Here is a 22,565-nt window from a genome sequence, read left to right as displayed (position 1 = left end):
TGTAGTGCCTCCTGTTGTGTGATGTTGCCCCATGACATCAGAGGTGGATGTTGATGGTATGACAGTAGAGACTGATATTTCCCACCCGTATTCCATTACATTTTGTTGTCATGTGACAGATGGCAGTAGAGGGGCACCCTGACAGAATGATGTCTGACATGGACGTGTGTATAAAGCAAAAGTGTCTCATTGAATTCCTCCATGTGGAAAAAAAAACTTGTGCCCATTAGCATTCATTGACACTTTCTAAACATTTATGGAGACCAAAGAGTGGATATGAACACCGTGAGGAAGTTGATTATGTATTTCAGCAGTGGTGGCTGTGACAATGGGTCACCATCAGCAGGCTTTTGATCGCCACTGACAAAAATGCATAACTAATGATGATCATGTTAAAAAGTAGAATTTTGTTGCTTAGAATTAGCTCTATCAAACAGTGTTTTTGTTGTGTTTTTGTTAGTTTGTTTGTTTGTTTTTGTATCTGTTGTAGTTTCCATAAATAAGAAGTAATAAATAGCAAAAAATGATAAATAGGAGGCTCTACATGTGGAGCAGCCTATATAAAAAGTTAATTCGCATGGGGAGAATAAATAGATGTGTAAAACATAAAATGCCATTCTGTGTTAATATTGGGTTACTATTTAGGTACATGATTTCATCTTTTAACTTGAAAAGGTTGAAGTTAACACACAGTGCTTTTACACTGTTTGATATAAATGTAGATCCTCTTTAAATCTGACTTAAACTGAATCTGATTCATTTGCTATGCTCTACTCTGTTTTAATACATAATTCCATATGTTATATAAACTGAAGATTATTTTATATTTTCCAGAATGAAAAGCATTCTATAACAGGATGCCTTCTATATAAGCATGATATGCTTAAGTCTGTGATACTGAAATGCACCCAGTCAGTTTCTATAATCATCCCTGCAGTATTAGTTTAGAGCTGCAGCAAAGAAGGAATGGAAGATGGCTTTTTATACTGGGTTGGATTTGGGTTTTGGTTTTGTTTGGTTTTTTTTGGTACTAATCTTGTGTGTAAACTTTTGATGATTTTATTTTGAGCTTTCATGAGGTAAACAATTGAGCATAGCCTTTTAAAGTATTTTTCTGCCATTCTTATTTTATTAACTTCCAAAGAAAGCACAAGTATTTGCTTCAGGAAAATTGTTTGTGTAAAGGTTTCTGGCAGGTGTAAGTTGATTAATTCCATATGGAATCTTAAAAATGACTCAACCATAACATCAAACTCCTTGTTAAAAGGATCATAGAAATGCAGAACAGCCTAATTCACTGTGAATCTCTTCAGGAACCTTTGTCTTTTCACTTAGATTGACTATTGCATATCTGTCATATCTGTGCCACTTTTACTGAAAATCTATTAGGACTCACAGAAATCATCCCAGAGAATCTCACTACTCAAAAAGTAGACTGTGATCCTTCAGCCCTTCAACATCCTGCATACTTTCTCTATAAACCAAATATCATAAATATTTCTCTGTACTATCCCCGTTAGTCTTTAACGAAAAATGCATGACCAAAGTCATTTCAGCTTCTCCCACATGAATTTCACCTTCAGCCGCAGTTCTGAACACTAAGAGTGCTGGCAATTTTAGATTACACCTTGACTGCTCTTCAAATGCTGTGAGAAATTTGGTACAAATCAACAGATTATAATACTTGGACAACAGTGTGAGTGAAACTATCAGTCTGAAGAGAACAACCTTCCAAATGCTGCGAGAAGCCTGATGCACTGCCAGTACCTCTGTTTTTGCTGAACAAAATCTGTGAGCACTGAGTCATTGTACATCACAATTGCAGGCACTGGTACTACTCAGAAATACACTACAACTTTGAACAGTGCATCTACAGTACAAAGGTTTTGTAGTGGAAAAATAAAAACCCATCAGAGTTTCTTCCCTGTTAGATAGAATATCATACTAGTGCAAATGTGTAAAATCTCCAGGTAGTTTCAAGGCATATGGCAAAACAGACATTTTCTTGTAAATATCCTTTTCCACTCTTCAGAAAATCTCAGTCAAATAAAGAAATGTCCTTTAAGTGACAATTGTGGTTTTTATTACCTGTTTAATATTACTAGTAGGCCATGCCTGATAGTTCCTGGGATCCAGTACAGTGGTTGTTGAAATGATGTGATTTGTAGCACTGTGAAGCAATAGTTTTAGAGAAGAAATTCCCAGCTTTCACTTAAAGTTTAATGTGACTCATACTCATCTACTGTTTGATTCTGTGTATTACTCACACTACAGAGACTTAAACACTACAGTATTCAAGACATTGTGAGCATTTCACAGAGTCACAGAATCACAGAATCACCCGGGTTGGAAGGGACCTCAAGGATCATGTAGTTCCAACCCCCCGTTGGATCATTTCCAGGACTTTAAAGGGGGACAAACAGAAAAATACAGCTTTCATATACTTTAAGGGGGTATTAAAGTAATTTGTAAAAAGAAATTACAATAACGATCCACTGCTCTGTTCATTGTCTTAACCCAAGCAAAATGTTGGAGTTGTCATGTATCAATACAGTGATTAAAACATCAGTTCAATTATGCCTTACAATGCCTATTTGTCCCACCTTTTAATATAGTAAATATTTCCTGTTACTGGTCATAAACTAAAATAGGTAAGTAAGTAAATAAATAAATAAAGTGGTTGCTACATTGATACCTTAAAACATTTTAAAAAATGCCCTGGTAAGTTAGATCACATCATAGCACAGTTCGTGTTCACTGGTGGGGAGGTCTCTTTGTCTAGAGTAGTTGGAAAAGAATAAATAGAATCCAGATACCAAAACTGTGTGCCCCAGTGGCGCAGTGGTTAAGGACACCGCCGTGCAACACTGGGGCCCGGAGTTCGAATCCCCCCTGTGGCGCAAGTGGTAGAAGTGCCGCTCTGCTACACAGAGGCTCGAATCCCGGGGGCTGGACTCGATGATCTCTAAGGTCCCTTCCAACCCGCACAAAACTATGAAACTATGAAACTATGAAAACAACTTAATTACAATATTTTAGTTTACTTTCTATAGAGTGGCCATATTGTTACATTAACAGCTAAAACAGCACTGATGATGACAGGATAAATTAATTTAGATTTGGTTACAAAGAAAGAGTGGGGATGTGAAAAATTGAAGCACAGGAAAAATAAAAAGAAAGCAAGAAAAGAAAAAAAAAATATGCTTGGAAACTGGCTGGGGTATGGGGGTCTGGTCTTCTGAGTTGCCATCAGACTTCAAAATACTGTGTTCAACTGTTCTGCTATGTGCCCTGGCTGCTCTATGAGGTGTCTTGTTAGGATATCTATCATTAACTGTAGCAAACTGAATGTCTGTCTGGGGCAAAGAAGGGCAAGCAAGGAAAATGTATCTCTAATTATGAATACTGTTTCAGAGTTTTAGTCCAGCACAAACTTCTGTGCTGCTTAAAGAGCTGGGATAATAGCAGACATTGTCCAAACACTGAAAAATCATCTTCAGCCTCTGTTTTGGATCAGCAGCCAACATTCAGCAAGTCAAATGTGTCAGCAGATGTTAGAAGTAAAGTGGTCATCTGGAGATATATCTGTTCTTTGATGCTGACAGTCTGAGTGGCTCATCTCCTCCTTAAGCTTGGTCCATATCCAAGAATTAAGACTGAGGTGTTTAATGAGGTATCTCAGCTAGGAAATATTTGATTTTCAGACACTTTCTTCCAGAGTCACAGATGGAAGAGTCATCCAGAACCCCCACGTCAAGCTGAGTGGGATAGTGCTGAAAAGGAGTTCTGTGGGAACCCTTCACCTACTGTTCTGGAAGCCTTTAATAGGTGAAGAACAAGCACTGTGGGGATTTAACCAGGTCTCAGACCTGAGATGTAAGTGCTTTTAAGATTAGTAAATGCAGTCATAATAATGGATTATATTTTAAGTTATGCACAAAATTTGTTCTTGAACTTCAGTGTTTTGAATATAGTTCAGAGCCAAATTCACTAAGTTCTAGTTTTCCTCTAAATAGAAAAGCAGGATCTTGCAATCTGTAGAGAAACACACCAATGTATCACTTGTCTATACAGGCTGAGGCATTTGCTTTCTTAAAGAATGAGAGAGAAAAATATGACATTAACTCGATTTTAAGTTAACTTTTGTTTTATTTCAATAAGCATGATAGTGGTTTTCCTGTAAAACTCAAATAAATGTCCCATTGACAACATTGCCATGTACTATTAAAATGATTTATTTTTTTTTAAACAGAAAGAGTCTCAAGAATCATTAGGCCTCATAAGAAAGTAGTCAAGAAATGGTTAGGGCCACACAGTTGACTTAAAACTTCTTACTGAGTTTTATGATGAATGAAAACTATGTAGATTTTTTGTATTTGGTATTCAGCACATCAAACAAAATATATGCAGGAGCCAGCGACAGCAGCATAAATGCTAATTGATAGGGTGCTGGGAATGATTTTTCATCAAGTGCTAATCAAAGTGTTTTCCCACTTATCAGTGTTACCACTCAATAACTGACAACTTTTAGATCATCTTGAAGGTGTTGAAAATCTGCTGTGTTCTCCAAGGGACTCTGACAGCTGTATTCTGCACCAAATCCAGGAAACACAAGCAGTAGTTTTCCTTCTAGCCTAGGATGGATTAAAAAAATAAAAATGAAAATCTTTTACAATGATGAGAAGTAGAGAGAATACACATATGTAATATCACAACTTATTTTTAATACATTTTGAAGTTAAAATTGTTTGTATTATTGAGAAAAGTCACTTAATATCTTGATAAACTTGCTTCTCAATATTTTGAGAGTTTGACTGGGCTGTGCACATATTTCTGAGATGGCTAAAAGAACAGAGAATATCAAATATTGAAACTGTGCTGTGTCTCATGTAACATGTTTGGATTGTGAACACTGCAAATGAATACTAAATCTGTCACATATAAAGGAGACCAAATTGTCTGACATCTAATGAGCTTGGAAAAACAAGAATGAAAAGCTTTTGCAGAAGTTAAGGAAGGGACTCTGTTTTTTTCTTCTTCTATCAAGATCTAGATTTTCTGGTCAATACTGCACTTTATCTGCTTGTGTTTCTTTTATTCTTGTAATTATGATGATGCTTATTGTGGCTTACCCAGCAGACAGTTCAGCACCACATGGTCATTTGCTCACTCCTCCTTCTTCACAGTACATTGCGGCAGAGAACTGGGAAAAAAAAACAAAAAAACACATCAAAGTAAAACTTGTTGATTGATAAAAAATGCTATTAACCAAGAATGAAAAGGAAGAGAAAAGGAAAATAATAACAATAATAATAATGATGATTTGTATTTTCAAAACTATGTGCAACACAGCAGCTATCCCTTGGGCCAACTCCCTTCATTTTTATGGTTCTGTTGTTGTTGTTTTTCTCCACATTGTGTCATATGATATAGAATATCTCTTTGGACAATTTAGATCAGCTGTCCTGGTTCTCTCTGCTCCCAGAAAAAGTGGTAATGCACTGGCAGAGGCTGCACAGGGAAGTATTGGAGTTACTGTCCCTGGAGATGTTCAATAAACATGTTGTTGTGACACTGAGTGATGTGGTTAGTGGGTGTGGTGAGGGTGGGCTGGTGGTTGCGCTGGATGACCTTAGTTTTCTTTTCCAACCTCTATGATTTTATAATGTATTTGCCATGCTAAACTCTGGATCTTTTATTTTATTTATTTATTTATTTATTTTTAATTTGAAATAAGCAGGAAAATTTCCTTGGTGTGGAAGTGGCAGTGACTCAAATCTGGTGTGATGCTGCCTGGAACTGATCCACCCATACTGTGACCTTAGTAGTGGACAGACAGGGCAGTTCTCCTAAAGGGACACCATGAGTAGTCAGCAGCTCAAGGCACAAGCTGCAGACATAGGGCATATTTCTGAGGGATTAGTTGTAGGAATGTGCAGGTGTTAACATTTAGCCCATGCCCACAAATGGAGTTTGTATGTAGTATTATTGATATCAATCCTGAATGTGTGTTAATGACAAGTCATTGCTAAATCCATAAACCTCTTCATCCTGATTCGGTTTAAACAACATAAGCTGGGCTGTTATTCCGTGTAACAGATAGCGAGAATGTAATACCATTGCTACTGAGGACTGTGATAACTGGACAGTTACTAAGAAGACTGCTTTTGCTAAGAAGTACAATTGATGATATTAGCATGGAATCTGTCAAAAGTATTTTTTTCAAAAAGATGCAGTTTAGAATTTTTTCATAATTGTGTTTTTTATTTTTTTAATTTTAAATTGTCTTATTTGAAATGTTTGAAAGTGCTGGCAAGCTCTTGTTAATATTAAGATAAAGCAGAAGCAATGATGAATGCCACCCTTAGTTAAGGACACACAGTAAATTAACTTTTCCCTTAATATAAGTGATATTTTAGGGCTACTTTAATTATCCATAATAGAACACAACATTAGTCTAAGATAAATTCTCATAGGAAAAAAGTGATGTATATATTGATATAAATTTACCTAATTTAAATTTACCTAATTATTACCTAACCCCTTCTCAGCACAACCTCTGTTCAGGAAGCTGTAGAGTGCAATGAGTCTTCTCTTCTCCAGACTAAGCAATCCCAGCTCCCTCAGCTGCTCCTCATAAGACTTGTGCTCTAGACCCCTCACCAGTTTCACTGGCTTTCTCTGGACATGTTCCAGGGTCTCAGCGTCTTTCCTGTGATGAGGGGCCCAAAACTGAATTGGACCCTGGGGGACACTTGTAACGGGCTGCCTGTTAGACTTAATTCCATTGACTATTTACTACCTGTTGGGCACAGCAACCCTTCTGAAGGGTATCTCTGGTGTAGGGAACCTGTTTTGGCAGGGGGGTTGGACTCAACCTCTAGAGGTCCCTTCCAACCCCTACAATACTGTAATTCTGTGATACCTGTCCAGGCCATGGGCAGAATACTGTGAGAGACCATGTCAAAGGCTTTGCTGAAGTCTGGGTGGACTACAACAACAGCCTTTCCCTTGTCCACCAGTCTGGTCACCCAGTCATAGAAGGAGATGATGTTGGCCAAACACAACCTGTCTTTCATGAAACCATGCTGGCTGAATATAAAACTTAGCTTCAACTAACCCATCAGTCTGAGGGCATTTCCCTCCTGTCCTCACTCACTCGAAATATGAAGTATTTAATAAATTAATATTTTCAGTGAAACATTGCTTACCAGCTTTCTACTTGTTCTGAAATGTAGTGTAGGGAATCCCTAATAGTTGTTTTTTTCTGTTTCATTATATGTACCAGCTTCATTTTCCAACAGAAATCAACATATTTTAATATAAAACAAAAATCTTGATTTAAATAATTTCCCTGAATATTAAGGTCATTAAGAAGCATCAAGCTCTCAAATCCATTAATGTAATATGAGTAGTGTCGCCTGCAGTAACACTTCTAAATTTATTGCTTAAAGATAACATTTGGATAAAGAGACCATTCCTTTACAAATGACTTCTGAAATGAAATTACTGCCCTTATAGAACATAATTTAATTAATCTTCAAGATGAAGGCAATAGTCAGTAAAATAATTTGATTTTGTTTAGCCCCACTCATGAATATTAATACTCAATAAAATGATACTTCTGTTTATTCATGAATATTACACAAGTGCATTCAGAGCTCTGAATCTACAAGTTACTGCGATTTTTTTTTTTTGTTCTTCTGTTTTTGTCAACAAATCACATTTTTCTTAGTTACATTTGTACAAAATTTTAACAAAAATTGTTGTGAAACTCTAGATTAAGAGAGGAAAGTGTTAATGAATGGGGACCATGACCATCCTAAGTAACTACTGTGCTGATTGTGTGATTTGAGAATTAACATCTACAACACCTGACATTTTGAATTGCATAATTATACTAGAATGCATAAGTAGGTTTTTATCTCCCTATGTGAACAGAATCCAATTTCAGTACAAAAATCATATAAGAAAGTTTTTTCATGCACATTGAATTATTTAATGAGCAAATCTTTTGGACAGCATTAACCTGGATGCAATAAACCTGATAATGCCAAAAATGAAATTGTATAGATTCACCCTAGAAGTTAGCCCCATTTTTGAAGTGCCCTTCTGCTACTCCCTTCCTAGAACTTGGACAATCTATTGGTACGTCTCTGTGGGGCCAGGAAATCCCACTCACTGCTGTCTTTGTGCTACGTAACATGTTTAGGACCTAACATGGGTAATATCACAGATTCAACCTGAAGTAGCAATTGTCTTGTGCTCTGCTTAGAGCTCTGCATCACTCTCATTGAAGTGATTTCTTCAGGTAACCATGATGCTACCATGAACTGAATCATGTATCAGGGAATTTGATTGGAAATTTTAAAATAATTTAGGTACATCATAGTTACAAGAGATTTTACTTCAATTTTTCTTACGTTCTTGGATATGTAAAATACGTTCCTAAATAAATGAAGAGATTTCATTTATTTAACATTCTTAACTTTGTCACAGCAAATTGGTACTTGGTACATGACCTTGTCACCAATTAAGTAAAACCTCTTTAGGGGTTTGTGAAGAAAAGATGGTAGAAAAGGGGCACTTCTAATGAGTTTGGATGTATGATTTCATCTGAACTGAAAAACAATCCGTATGTATGTTTTGGAAACTGCATATTTGGAAATGTTTTCCTTCCTGAGAATGCTTCTTACAAAATGCCTTTATCATTTCACAATTAAATATTGTAGGTGCAATGAAGAATTCCTTCAAACCTAAGAACACTGTGTCCTGAAGGGTAAGATCCAACATAATTTTTAATGTCATTATGCCTTCTAGTTATGAGATACATTTCTTTTTTTCACTTGAGTACAATCTCTTCCCTTACAGAGTTGAATGTGCAAAGATACTACTTCTTTTAGTAGGAGCTGGGAACTTGTGCATTGCTCACAGATAAGCTGAAACTCGGTCAAAAAATATAAATGTATCATCAATGGAAAATTAGTTTTGGTATTTCTAAAAAGATTGTTATTCCACCACCAGTAATATGCACGGTGTAGCCATATATGTTTCTTTGTTGCAAACACAGAAGGCCTGATCTAGTACAATACTGGAGTTTAATTCTTTGTTTGTAGAGATTACATTTTTTTATGTTGAGACATTTAGACATTTACTTGATGTGGATGTTTTCCAAAAGATATAATGAAATAATGAAAAATGATTTTCCCAATCTAGATGTAAGGAATGTAACAGCTGGTGATTTACAGTTCAGTGACAGATGAACAGACTGATCTATTCACCTGCAGAGTGTAGATAAAAATTAATAAGAAAGGGAGAAGTTAAATAGTAAATAAACAAAAGGGAGAAGGTAAAAGACGTGTAGCAACATATTCTTGTATAACTAAGTTAGAAATTTTGATCAGAGATTAAAATAAAAGGTGAGGTTGAAGGAGTTAGAGGAAAAAATTGGCAAAATGAGCTAAGATTATGTTTAATAAGAGAGGAACTCAATTTGTGCACTTCTTAGGAGTAATTTCCTTGCAAACTCACTTTCAGATAAAAGTTGTTTTAAAATACCATTATGGATATACAGACTATGTTTTTGTGTTTTTGCTTTTGGAGTAGAAGTCTTAATCTTTTGGCTTCATGTGGATGGAATAAAGCACAAACACCTGAAATTAGGTCTGAATGGGGATCAGACATCCACCTGAATTTTTCCAGAGCAGCCTTCCTCCATGTATACTGGCTGCTGACCAGAGCATAATGGCAAACATGCCCCCTTTATTGAATCTTGAAATCAGGGTGTAGATGAAAAACACATTAAATTGTAATTAAACTTTATTTCAGAAGGTATTCTATCTACTTTTTCTCAGGTGTGAATCCTAGGGAATGGTTATGTAGCCTTTCATGCTGGAGTTTTATGTCTTGGACTCTGGTTGAATTCCCTTGCTCTGGTTTGGACATTTTTCATCCTCTTTGTTATACCTATCCTTTGAAATAACAAAGATTTACAGGATGAATCTTGGCTGTCAATGTACAAAAAGAGGGCACTTAGGATATAATTATCCTGCTATTTCTTTGAAAATTCTTTCCTAGTTACTTGAAAAATATAGCTTCCAAGATTATTGTGATTCTCATTTCCATTACAAAACCATCACCACAACTACCAAACAATCCCAAGAGGAACAAAAGGAAAGTATAAGCTATTCCCTATTTATATGCAACACAACTAGAAAAGCATGTGCCATATGGCTCTGCTTTCCTTCAGAGAAGTTCTGTGGTGAAGCAGACTAGAGCTTGCTTTCTTTCCAAGATGATATCAAATTGTAATTCTTCGCCATCCAACCTTTCTTTGAATTATACTGATATAAACATTTTCTAAAATACTAAATGAATGGGTCATATTTGTCATTCACTGAGTTTTCTGGGCCTGAACCAAGGTCTCTGCACTGATGCAAGTATACCCTTCCCTAGCTGCATGTTATGTGCTCTACATGAAAAAAATGTGAATAATAATAATAATAATAATAATAATAATAATAATAATAATAATAATAATAATAATAATAATAATAACAATAATAATAATAATAATAAATACATGCTATAACTGTATGCATAATAATAATATTTTATTAATTAATATTTAATATTTAATAATTAATAATAATTATTATTATTATGCATACAGTTATAGCATGTATTTTTTCTGCCTCTGCTCAGGTATGTTCAGAAGACTGCTCAAAGGCAATAAGCACTCAGTGAGAAACCTTTTCATGACAAATTTGTGCCCTCCAGACCAGCTGTTTCAGTTGTGAATGTCTTTAGAAGTTCACAACAGAAGTGGTTTTCATGAAGAAAAGTTCTTCTCTTCCTGCTGTTCATTAGTCTTGATCTGGAGATTGCATTATACCACTTCTTCTCAGTCTCTCACTAAATACTTATTTTCCCTCAGAAACCAACTTTGATTTCATGATTTCAAATGTTAAAATATATTTAATTAGGAAAGGGCTGTACGTAATCCCAAATTATAGCTGTTGCTTCCAGGTTAGTCAATTATGACCCCCCGCCCCCCCACCCCCATCTGGATTACAAGTAAAAACTGCAATTTATTTATTTATTCTGTAGATAAATAATTTGTTAACATGCAATTATTCATATTAACAGATGAAATATTATAGTGAAAATGACCAGTATTTTCTTACATGACAATATTTTCACCAAGTTGGAAAACTTTCAGTTTAAATTTATTTTGGAAAGAGTACAAAGACTAGATTTATTACTCAACAGATGCTCATCACATTGCTTAATGCTTTATTTCATGGTCCATATTCATCATCCTTTCTGATTCTTAGATCTATACCCTGTTCTTTTTGAACATCTGGTGTTCTTTCTCTTCTGTGTTTTTAACAGAGTAATTCATTTGGGCAAAGTGTTTTCTTCTTGTAATGCTCTTAATCCTCATGGGTGTTTGGAACATAGGCAGAAGAATAGAAGTTCTGCGATTAAATGTAAAGATGTTTACAAGATCGTTTCATTTTCAGAGGAATTTAAATCTGTTTCTTCAATGACATCATCTGTTGGCAGCCTTTGACATAAATCTGCTCTTCCTATGAACTTGGTCAGCCTGTGCTCGCAGAGGAGTTTGTTCTGTAAGTATTTGATCTGTGTGCAGACTTCAAGGTAAATTTAAAAAAAATCAAGCTTAGATTTATATTTTAGGAACTTCAAGCTTGAGGATAGAGTTTATTTAAAATTTACAAATTGTTTAATGTATTTTAACACTAACCGTTTGCCCTGTGATTTACTTTTTGTAAGCACATGTATCTAGTGGGACTTTGGTCATGTCATTTGTATGGCTAATACAGCAGTACTGAAAAAGAAAGGTTGCAATCTCAACTTCTCAGTAGAAGATTTTAAAATCTTTTTTTTTTTTTTTAAATTATTTGTTAGTATATATATATTTTTTCTGTTTAAAAAATAAATGTGAAAATTTCAGCAATTTCCTATAGTGCTATAGCAGATACTTTGCTTAGAAAAAAGATTGAACTCTTGTTGTTGAAAGCTGAAGGTTTTTTAATTCAATTAATGGGTTTGTTTTGGAAATGATTAACAATCTGCTTTTAATAACATGCAATGCAGATAAAAAATAAACTTAAGAAATTAATTCCTCTTCAAGCATATAATGAAGTTTTAAACACAGTGTCTAGTTCCAATATAGAAGTCAGTCAAGGTTCTTTTGATATGTTATACCCGGCATGAGATTAATTAAAAAAAACATTCAAATGTTGATCTGACCAGTTTTAGAAATAATGGACAGCTGAGGGGATGGGGAAGGGAGAGCAGTGAATATCAAAAGTAGGGTGATGGGAACGGGAAAGTGAGTGATAGAAAAAGTAGGAAAAAGGGCAAGAATTGCTTAAAAGCGGGGAGTAGTCACCACCTGGATGCAGCAGTGTCCTGTTGCACATAGTTTCGTTGGGCCGGGGCAAAAGAGGCACAAGGGAGAGTAGCAGCAGAGTGGCCGGCCGAAAGCAGCAGATTGGTGGAAAGGAGCAGCGGGGTCTCGAAGAGTAGTGAGATCTCACAAAGTAGCGAGGTCTCACGAAGCAGGGTCTCGATCAGTAGGCCCAGGAGAGTCCGTTGGCGACAGTAGGAGGACAACCAAGGAATCTGAGGTCAGAAAACCTAAAAGGTTCTTCAGCATGCAGGCATCTTCTTCAGCGTGCAGGCGTTCACATAGTGAGGCATCTGATGACAGAAAACTTCCTTGTTTCCGTAGTGAGGCATCTGGTGTCAGAAAACCTAATTTCATGGTTTGTCCATGCTCTTTTTATCCTACTTCTATCCAGCCTTTGAGACATTCCTGGAAGCTTCGGACTGAGTCATGTGAGTACCTTGGAGACTGCTATCTTCCTTGAGATAAGCCCACACAAAAAGACCACTTTAGGGCCATTCATCAGCATCTTATCTCCCTTTCATAGCTCCTGGACATGTCCATCTGTCATCCTCTAACAAAGGGATTTCTTGGGATTTCTGGAACCTTGGCTAAGGCTTGCCTTAGACAAAAGGATTTCTGGAACCTTGGTCAGGACTTGCCTGAACTTGTCAATTTCAGCAAACTTTTGAGACAATAGTGTAAAAAGCATGGCCTCTTACACGCAGGGATATTCCCTTGATCACAGGACAGATTGAAACACATCCCAATTCAATGAGATAGAGGGGGTGGGGGCAGAAAATAACCCATGAAATAGATGTTTATTAGGAAAGCTACTTATCAGTATTTGCAGGAGTTGAAATAAGTAATATCTAAGATTTGACTTAACAAAAACATTTTTGATTTTGTTTATACTTTGCTTCTCACTTACTGATTTGCTTAGTGGTGCTGCTAAAGTCAACCCTTAGACACATCTCTCTCCTAGCAGCCATCATCAAAACTTGCAACATGCTTGGAGACTAATAAGATAAAAAAAGATGTCAAAATGCAGTCATTCATAGTTTATAATGTGTAGACAGTAGGGTAGAGGTGACAGAAAACATGGAACAGGACTTTTTAGAAAGGAGGTTTCAGAGGCTCAAGAACTAAGTAGTGATAATGAGAAATATCATAGCTGTGAAAAAAAAATAAAAATATGGAATATGAAAGAAACAGCGGGAAGCATTAATCTTCTTCAGTTCTCCACGCTATTCACCAAAAATATTCCATACCATCTTACACCATGTATGACATTTTATGCTGTTCCTGTCAGCCACTGTATACCCAATTCACGTCTATGGAATTGTTATGGTACACCAACCAAAAAAGTAGGAAAGAAATATATAACATTTTTGCTACTGGATTCCAGTAGTTTTTCCAACTACAAGTTTAAATATTAACAGTATTGCAAATTCTTGTTAAGTCTTCCAGGAAACATTTCATTTTCTGTGAAAAGAAGGATAAAAAAAAAAACAAAAACCCCATCCTTGGGTAATTCGGTGCTATAAGGCTTTTTTGGTCATTAAACCTCAGAAGGAGAATTAAAATAAGCACTCTAACTTAGCTACTCTTTCTTTTATAAACTGATATCCTTTTATTGCTTTTGTGGCACCAGAGAGGAAAGCTGCTTGCCACCTGCCTTCCAAGGAACTGCCAGTTTTGTCTGGAGAAAATAGCCCATCTGCTAAGTTATACAGCTCTTTCATTCTTCAGCCCAGGTTACTGGTGAAGACTTTATATGTACAGCCTTGTTTTTAATACTTCCAGCTGTTCATTTTTACTGGGAAAGGAAATCCCTGGGTAGAGACACAGCAATCCTGAAGGCATGCCCAGATTTTCTTCTGGTGTTCAAATAGCAGTGGAGAAGAAGTCTCCTGCCAGTCTCAGCTCTGCTGACCTTCTGTGATGTATATCTGCTCCCCCTCAACACAGATGTGTTTAACGTGCTTCTGCCAGTGAACTCTGAGAAAGTTTCATCTGTTACTAAAGAGGAGGATAGGTATGGCAAAGCACACAATTATTTCCTATTTTGCTTAAGATATAGAAAAGATCAGTTACTGGAACAGCCTATGTGATCTTCTAAACAGCCTTCTGTGAATTTTCATCCATAAACAGTTCTCTAGAGTACTTCTATCTGTCTGTCTCTCTTTATCTTTTAAGCTTGCCATATCCACAAGGCAGCTTTTCTCAGTTTAGGGCATTCTGGGAAGGACTGAAGACTAGGAAACCTATCAGACCTTGTTGTCTTCTGGGTACTTGACTACCTCTTTATTCCCATCTTTAAAGTAAGAGTTTTAACTTTTGTGTTAGCATGCTACATTACTTCAAATTTAAGTAGTAAAATGGAGGCTGTCGTATGCTACCATACTAATATCCATGACAAAACATGGGAGGTTACAGTTAGATGCTTGCCTATTGCTGGAACACCTCATTAGGTTTAGAAAAAATGTTAAATATTGATAAAAATGTGTTTTATCAGACATATTTTGTTGAGTCATTCAGATGCTGAAATTCCTTAGAGACTTCATCTTATCAGTGTCATCACTGAAGTTCTCTAGAAATATAGTGAAACTACCTGAGACCTGTGATTTGTGCTTGTTAGATACCTTGTTAAGTAGGTGGTTTTGGTAGCACACAGTGAGCCTGAACAGGAGGGAAGATATGCTGAGATTTTGTTACGGGAGATAGAGCTCCTGGGACTGGGCCATAAGGATGCTCCAAGAGTGGCCAAAACTTCCCATGAACTTAAATGGCTTCAGGAAGTGTTCATGCTCCAAAAACATCAAAAATGGCTAAGGTGGGTGTTTTTAGTCCAGTTTACAAATGTTTACAAATGTTTAATTTAGAAGTTTGAATAAAGCCTGTAGAATGGTTTGAATACATTAGTAAAAAATACTTGGCCAGTGACCTTCCATGTAGATGCTGCCTCTTGAAAAGCAGTACTGCTTTAGTTTTTCTGACAGCATGAAAATGATTTTCCTTTCATTCTTTCACTGGAGACAGAGTGAGCAAAGAAACTGCAGTGTCTTCAGTCTTCCCATAGTATATCTGTTAGCAGAGTGTGCATGATGTATCCGGTCTCTAACTTTGTCCCTCTTATTCATGTCAGTAGTGGTTGTCTAACAAGCTGTAGTAAAAACAAGTTTCATTTTGTGTGACACCATGAAATATTAAGAGAATCTTGTCTTAAAAACAGGCAAATAATTTGATCTTCAACTGTACATTGAATTTCCAGCAGTACTGCTGAAATAAGCTGAAAGGTGTGTGCATGTGAAAAATGATGCAGGTGCTAAAATACTCTGGAGTTTTCTATTCTGTGTTCTGCAGTGTACTACAATCTACTGTTTAGATAGTCTGCTGTGATAGAAATCACTTTTTTATAGAAATTATTAGTCTCTGTTAGCTTAATAATGTATCAGCCACTTTACTTCTTAGAAACTCTGAGTTCCCTATTCTGTAAATAAATAAATTTCTATTTCAGAATTTCTACTGTGGAGCAGGAAACTCTTGCATATCCCACAGCCTGGTGTAGAATATGGAACTTATTTACTGACTAGTCTTGTCCTTCTCTTCAGGGAGAGTCTTTTGAGACCAGTTTGAATCTTTTTATGCCCAATCCATAAAACTTGTATCCCTCAGACAGGGACAGAAGCAGTGAAAGGTGCACAGCCAGGTTTGCCTGTTTCTCTCTAACAGCAGATCAGCAAAGGTGATATTAACTGCTGTGTTTAGCATGCAGGATGTAGAGCGCATGGTGCTGGCAGACAAATGTTAATACAGAATATGATTAAGCCCTTTCTGCTTGAAAGGATAACTGAAAATGTGGCTGTCTTTTTAGCCATTCTCAAAAGGAGCCCTGCTCTTTGAGAAACACCAGAAGTGACTTTTGTTATTATGAAAATAATCATATGAAATGCCTACATTTTTGCAAAAAAACAGGTATTTTTGAATTGTTAATTTTTAATTTTTTAGATGTCATATTTGATGAAGAACCAGAAGGCTGGGAACAGTGATGTGTATTTATGACTTTTCATCTTGCTAGTGCTTTGTCAGCCTGGAATATATAGAGATTTACATGCATTTTCCAAAGAGCTTGCTGTTTCTCTGACAAGAATTGAAGGAATAGTTGACATCTTTAATAAGACATAGAAGAATATGACTAAAATACTACAGCCATTAACTCATTTCTAGTTTGGTTTAAATCAAAAGAACAACAACCACAAAATACACCCAGCCACTAACAACAAAACAGAGAACTACTGATGTGTTCCTATTAAAAAAACAACCTTACAAAATTATAAAATTCACCCCTGTATGGAATCAGATATTAGAATCAGCTCTAGTTCAGAGTCCCACTGCTAAAAGCAGATAAATAATTATGGAAGTGACGATTAATTAATACTCCATAAGTTGATGCGTAGTTTATGAAACAATTTCTAGGAGCAGCTGGTTATTTTTCTCTGCAGAGAAGAAAGGCTGATATTTTTCTTACTGAGATGTGTGAGAATAGCATTCCCTCAAAGTCCAAAAAGTCAAATGTGTCTTTGTCTGCATCAAAAGAAGAGTGGCCAATAAGTAGAGGGGGGTGATGTTGCACTTGGGCTGGGGCACTCCCAGGTATTTTTATATATACTGGAGCTCCTTGAGAGCAGCCCTGCAGAGAAGGACTCAGGGGTCCTGGTGGACAAGAAGCTGACATGAACCAGCAGCTTGTGCTTGCAGCCCATAAGGCCAACTGTGTTCTGGGCTGCATTAAAAAACGGGTGGCCAGCAGGGAGAGGGAAGTGAATGTCCCCCTCTACTCAGCTCTTGTGAAGTCCCATCTGGAGTACTGCGTCCAGGCCTGAACCCCCAGCACAAGAAAGATGCAGAGGTTTTGGAAGGAGTCCAGAGGAGATCCACTAAGATCACAGTATCACAGTCTCGTGCAGGTTGGAAGGGACCTTAGAGATCATTGAGTCCAACCCCCAGGATTCGAGCCTCCTGTGTAGCAGAGCAGCACTTCTACCACTTGTGCCACAAGGAGGATTCGAACCCAGGCCTCTGGCGTTGCAAAGCGGCACTTCTACCACTGCGCCACCAGGGCACAAGACTGGGGGAACTGAACTTGTTTAGCTTGAAGAGAAGGCTCTGGAGAGACTTCATTGTGGCCTTCCAGTACTTGAATGGACCATATGAACAGGAGGGGGAGTGACTGTTTGTGTGGGTTGATAGTAACAGGACAAGGAGGAATGGTTTTGAACTAAGACAGGGAGGTTTAGGTTAATATTAGGAGGAAGTTTTTCACATAGGTGGTGACACTTTGGAATAGGTTGTCCAAGGAGGTTGTGAATTCCTCATCCCTGGAGGCATTCAAGGCAATGAGAGATGTGCTTCTGGGCAGCCTGGTCTAGTGGCTGGCAACCCTGCACATATCAGGGGGTTGAAACTAGGTTATCTTTGAGGTTCTTTTCAATTCAGGCCATTCTATGATTCTTTTGTCCTGCCTCTCTACTCTGTGCTGGTCTATCCAACCCTGGAGTTGTCTGCCTAGATGTAGAGTCCTCAATACAGGAGACATGGACCACCTGTTTGAGCATATCTAGAGGACCAGAAAAATAATCCAATGGATGCAGCACCTTTCCTGTGAGGACAGGCTGCGGGAGCTGGGGCTACTGAGCATGTAGAAGAGACGGCTCTGGGGAGACCAGATAGTGGCCTTTCAGCATCTAAAGAGGGTCTATAAGAAAGAAGGAGACAGACTCCTTAGGACTAGGGGGAGTGTTTTCGATCTAGAAGAGGGGAGATTTAGAGTGTACATAAGAAAAAAGTATTGTTTGTTTGTTTCAAGAGTAAAAGTAGAAAAGTACTAGAACAGGATGTCCAGAGATGGTGAATGCCTTGTCCTGGGAGACACTCAAAGTTGGGCTGGATGGAGGGCTGAGCAACCTGATTGAACTGTAGAGTCGGACAAGATAACCTTTACTGGTCCCTTCCCACTCAAATAACTATGATTCTATGCTTCTTGTCTTTTTAGTACTTTGTGGATTTATTCAACATATTTACCACTCTTGAGCTCTCTGAAAAAGTTTGGGTCATCTACAGATTTTGTGAGTTCGCTACACTATTTCAACTAAAGTAGCTGGAGGGAACAATATTTATTCAAGTTGTTTGACATTCAGATTTTCACTTGTTTAAGTACATTAGTGTTAAGTGGATTTAAAACATCTATGCAGGATACATCTGTTTGACATGAACCATCTTTTCCAAGAACTGATGATTACAAGTGAGAAAAGCTTCATTAGTAGTGATTTATTGACTTAAAACTGGAAATGGAAAAATACATTAGCGATTTATTGATTTATTTATTTATTTATTTATTTATTTATTACATTTTTTGAGCAGAGATGTGAAATATTTGGAAGATGTAGCCCTATCAGGCAAATTTTTTCTCTAACTAGAAAATTTATCTGCATTTGATCAAATGATACATGTTTCAAAATCTTGTGACATCAAATGCTCAGTGCAGAGCATGCTCTACCCTGTATTAATCATTAGCTGGTAAGCTAGTCTTTGCTCCCACAGCTTGATCTATGCCTAAGAGAGGAATAGTCATGCAGTCTTTCTTTAGAATTGTAATAAACATGTGATAGTAATGATTGCATAGTGGAATTAACCTATGAAGAAACTAATCAGTTAAGGATTTTATCTCCTCTGGTAGATATCCTAATCCTGCTGTATTTATATGCTGTATTTATCTGCCTTTATGCCATTGGATTATAAAATTTTATGTGCTGTAACAGTAAAACAGAGAATAATGCTAAGACATGATTATATGAAACAACTAATGCCCAACTGATTACTTCAGTGACAAAACTGAAGAACTGAAGACTGTCATCAGCTAAATTTCTGTTATTCACTGGTTGACACTGAGACTTTGAAGACCATTAAAGAGATTTCTGCTGTCATACTTACTATTTGTTGAAATGCAAATAATTATGTCTGTTAATTATTTAAAAAAAAACAACAAACAAAGAAACAAACAAAAAAAAAACACCAGTGAAAGCTTTTCTGTGGCACCAATTAATTTCAATTTACCTGTTAAATTGAGAGTTTAGTAAGATATATTTAGAGCAAACTGATATGGTGGTAAAAATGTTTTTTGCAATTTTTCACATGAAGTTTTCTTGTTTTCTGCTCTCTAAGGAAAGTATACAAGCTAGTTCTTCTCCAAAGACAAGTGTTCCTTATTTGTTATGAATATGTGACTAAATCAGTTACAAACTGTGATCTAGTTATGACTGAGGAGCCACCCCAAATTACTGATACAGTTATATATATTTATATGTATTTTTTATTAAAACTGTGAGACTTTCTGCTGTTGTAGCTTCTACTCTTGCTTTCCCTTTGGATATATTCATCTGATAGCATTCTCAAGTGTGTGTCTTATTCAGGAAGTTTATATTTTCAATTGACAGGTTCAATAAGGAAAATGGAATTAATGTCAAGGAAATCTTCAGTTTTCTCCCAAATTCTCTTGCATCTTTTATCACCATCCTAGTGGCTATAGGTAAACTTGCCTTACTGTTAGCTGAAGCTTAACTATTCTCAGTTTCCCTGGACACAGATGGTGTAAAACTTGTGTGTTTATGAGAATATGAATTTTGCTCCGAAAATAAAAGCTTGCTTCTTTTTGTCCTTTTGTGAAAATTCCTAACAAAACTGGGCTGTAGCATTCATTATGTTATAGGGAAAAATGTTACAAAATTTAATGTAAATCATTTCCTTGAGCTAAAAAAGGTATTTTAACTAAAATGTGTAAGTGGAGATCTGCTGGAATTGTTTGCATTAGATACAACATGGTAGCAGCTTAAAACAGTAATCATAAAGGTGAAAAGCAAAACAAATTAAACAAATGGAAACGAAATCTGTCAGAATGAGGATAAATTTTTTTAATATTTGCAAAACACTGAATATTTATAAAAACCTTCAGGTGGCACAGCGCAACTGGCATTGTTGGAAGCCATTATATAATTTCTATTCAAAGAGTTTCAAATACTTGAATCCTATATTAAGACATTTATTTCTACATGTAACACCTTATTCCAAAATGTCTACCTGGTAAAATGGTTATGAATTATTATTTTTTTTTATATATATATATTTTTATTATGCTATGCATGATAGCGGATTCTCTTGAGATAGTTTTAATTTAATTGCTAATAATGTTTACCTGAATTATTCATTTGCTATTTTACTGCAGTGATTCGGGGCAAAGGTTACGATGCTTAGTTATTTTTCTAAGAGTTCTTAAAAATAATTGGATAAGAAATTATGTGTTGAGCACCTACTTATTATTCTTAACAGTTCAGAACTTAAGTGTTTTAATCAAACAGTAAACAGTGTGTTTCTCAGACTACTTTCAGTCCTGGTTTTTGAATCACAGTTTGTAAGCACTAAAGCACAAGCCTTTTCATTAGGCAAAACAAATTTTTGTAATATTTTGTCTTTCTCAATCCACACAGTAGGAAATATAAAACAGACTTAATGTTAGAGGCAAGGCATACTATGCTGTCTAAATAAATACACAGAATTAGCCTATCAGCAAGCTAACATAATTATAATTAATCTCCTACATTTGCAGAATGTCTTATCTAAATCACTCTTAATTGATTACCATTGATATTTTTTCTGAATTGCTAATAGAAATACGGCTTTTAGTGAGGAAAACAGTCTGGTTTATATTTTCATTAGACTTCCTGTGTCTGTATTGTGCTGCACCTGCCTACTCCCAATATGCTTGTTATAGCTGTCATATACTTTTATGAGGATAGAGGCAATGTTCTGGCAAGCTAACTTGACTCAAATTGTGTTCAGAGATAAAACATGAAGACGCACTTGTGATTGCAAAGGTAGTAAGTCTAATTTGATTAGTGCTCCAGTGACACGGCATATTATGATTGTCATTTGTCATTTCTCGTAAGTGCTCATGAAATAATCATTTTTACAGAAGGTGTAATTGAAGTTGGTGAACACATTCACCTTTTGCGCTCAGGGAAATAGTCTATATATCTTGCTCAATGCTGGCTTTAGAACAAAAAGAAACAAGAAAAGCAATAAACAGGAAGTCCTACCTTGCAAACTGAGTCTTCCCTTGATTTCAGTGGGAGTAAGACTTTCTCATTAAAATTTGTGTAACCGAGTCCAAGCTACTAAAAATCTCCGTGATTTAAAATCTTAAAACCACTGTTAAACAATCAGGACTTATTTTCTAAAAATGCTCTATCTTTCCTAGTTGCTAAGCAACTAGGTTTAAAGAAAAAGGCCAGTACCTCAGCTTTGGAGAACTGGAGGGAATTTTATATATACACAGATGCACACCTGTTTTTCAAAAGACTAAGATTATACATTACGTTAGTGTTTCTTTCCACGTTGAATGCATAAAAGTAGATGGATAAATAATTTTACAGAACTGGAAAAAATTATATCTTCTGACAATAGGAGAAGTATCTCCTCACAGTAAATTATGAAGGGTTGAAATTTTTCTTCCTCAAACCTCCTGCTGGCATTTTTGATTGAAACTATTTGTTCATTTTTTTTTAAGCTTTGTATCTTGTTATATAAATATTGGTGAAAGGATTTATTAAGATACCATAAAATACTACGGGAGAAAGCATAGGAAAAAACAAAACAAAACAAAACAAAACAACAATTCAGATTAGTTGTAACAATGATGTTGTGACTGCAGAGTGCAAGAGTGATTGATAATTTTGTTTTATTACTTGCATAGTTAATTTTATGGTGTATTCATGATATTTCCTGCTGCTGTAGCTAGGAAGACAGGCACTAATATGAATACAAGCCATGAGTAAACTTCAGCTTCAATCATGGAAACAACTTACAGAATCAAGTTGCGCTTCGCAAAGCAGCAAAGGAGAATTGTCTTGTAAAATTCCTTATGTACAAGTGTACCTTTTGGCAGATATATGACAATATGAGATTTTTAGAAAAATCTGTATTCTGGTTTTTAGTAACTTAAAATAATTAAAGCAATTTAGAAAATGAAATTTCAATTGACACTCGTTATACTTAGATTTCTGTATTTTAGGATGAAATAGAAATGAAATTT

General features: G+C 36.1%; 1 long non-coding RNA gene across 1 annotated transcript; it reads right to left on the bottom strand.

Annotated features, from left to right (window-relative positions):
* Positions 1-4,129: 4,129 nt before the first annotated feature.
* Positions 4,130-21,771, bottom strand: LOC107313580 (uncharacterized). The gene is made up of 3 exons (XR_001555071.3): positions 21,571-21,771; positions 5,133-5,203; positions 4,130-4,634 (listed from the first exon to the last, which is right to left on the bottom strand). It is a non-coding gene; the product is annotated as an uncharacterized LOC107313580 (long non-coding RNA).
* Positions 21,772-22,565: the final 794 nt, after the last annotated feature.

Source organism: Coturnix japonica, chromosome 4 (genome assembly GCF_054131305.1).
Source record: "Coturnix japonica strain WE chromosome 4, WE-NBRP24, whole genome shotgun sequence".
Classification (NCBI taxonomy): Eukaryota; Metazoa; Chordata; class Aves; order Galliformes; family Phasianidae; genus Coturnix; species Coturnix japonica.
This window is presented reverse-complemented; position numbering and strand designations above follow the sequence as displayed.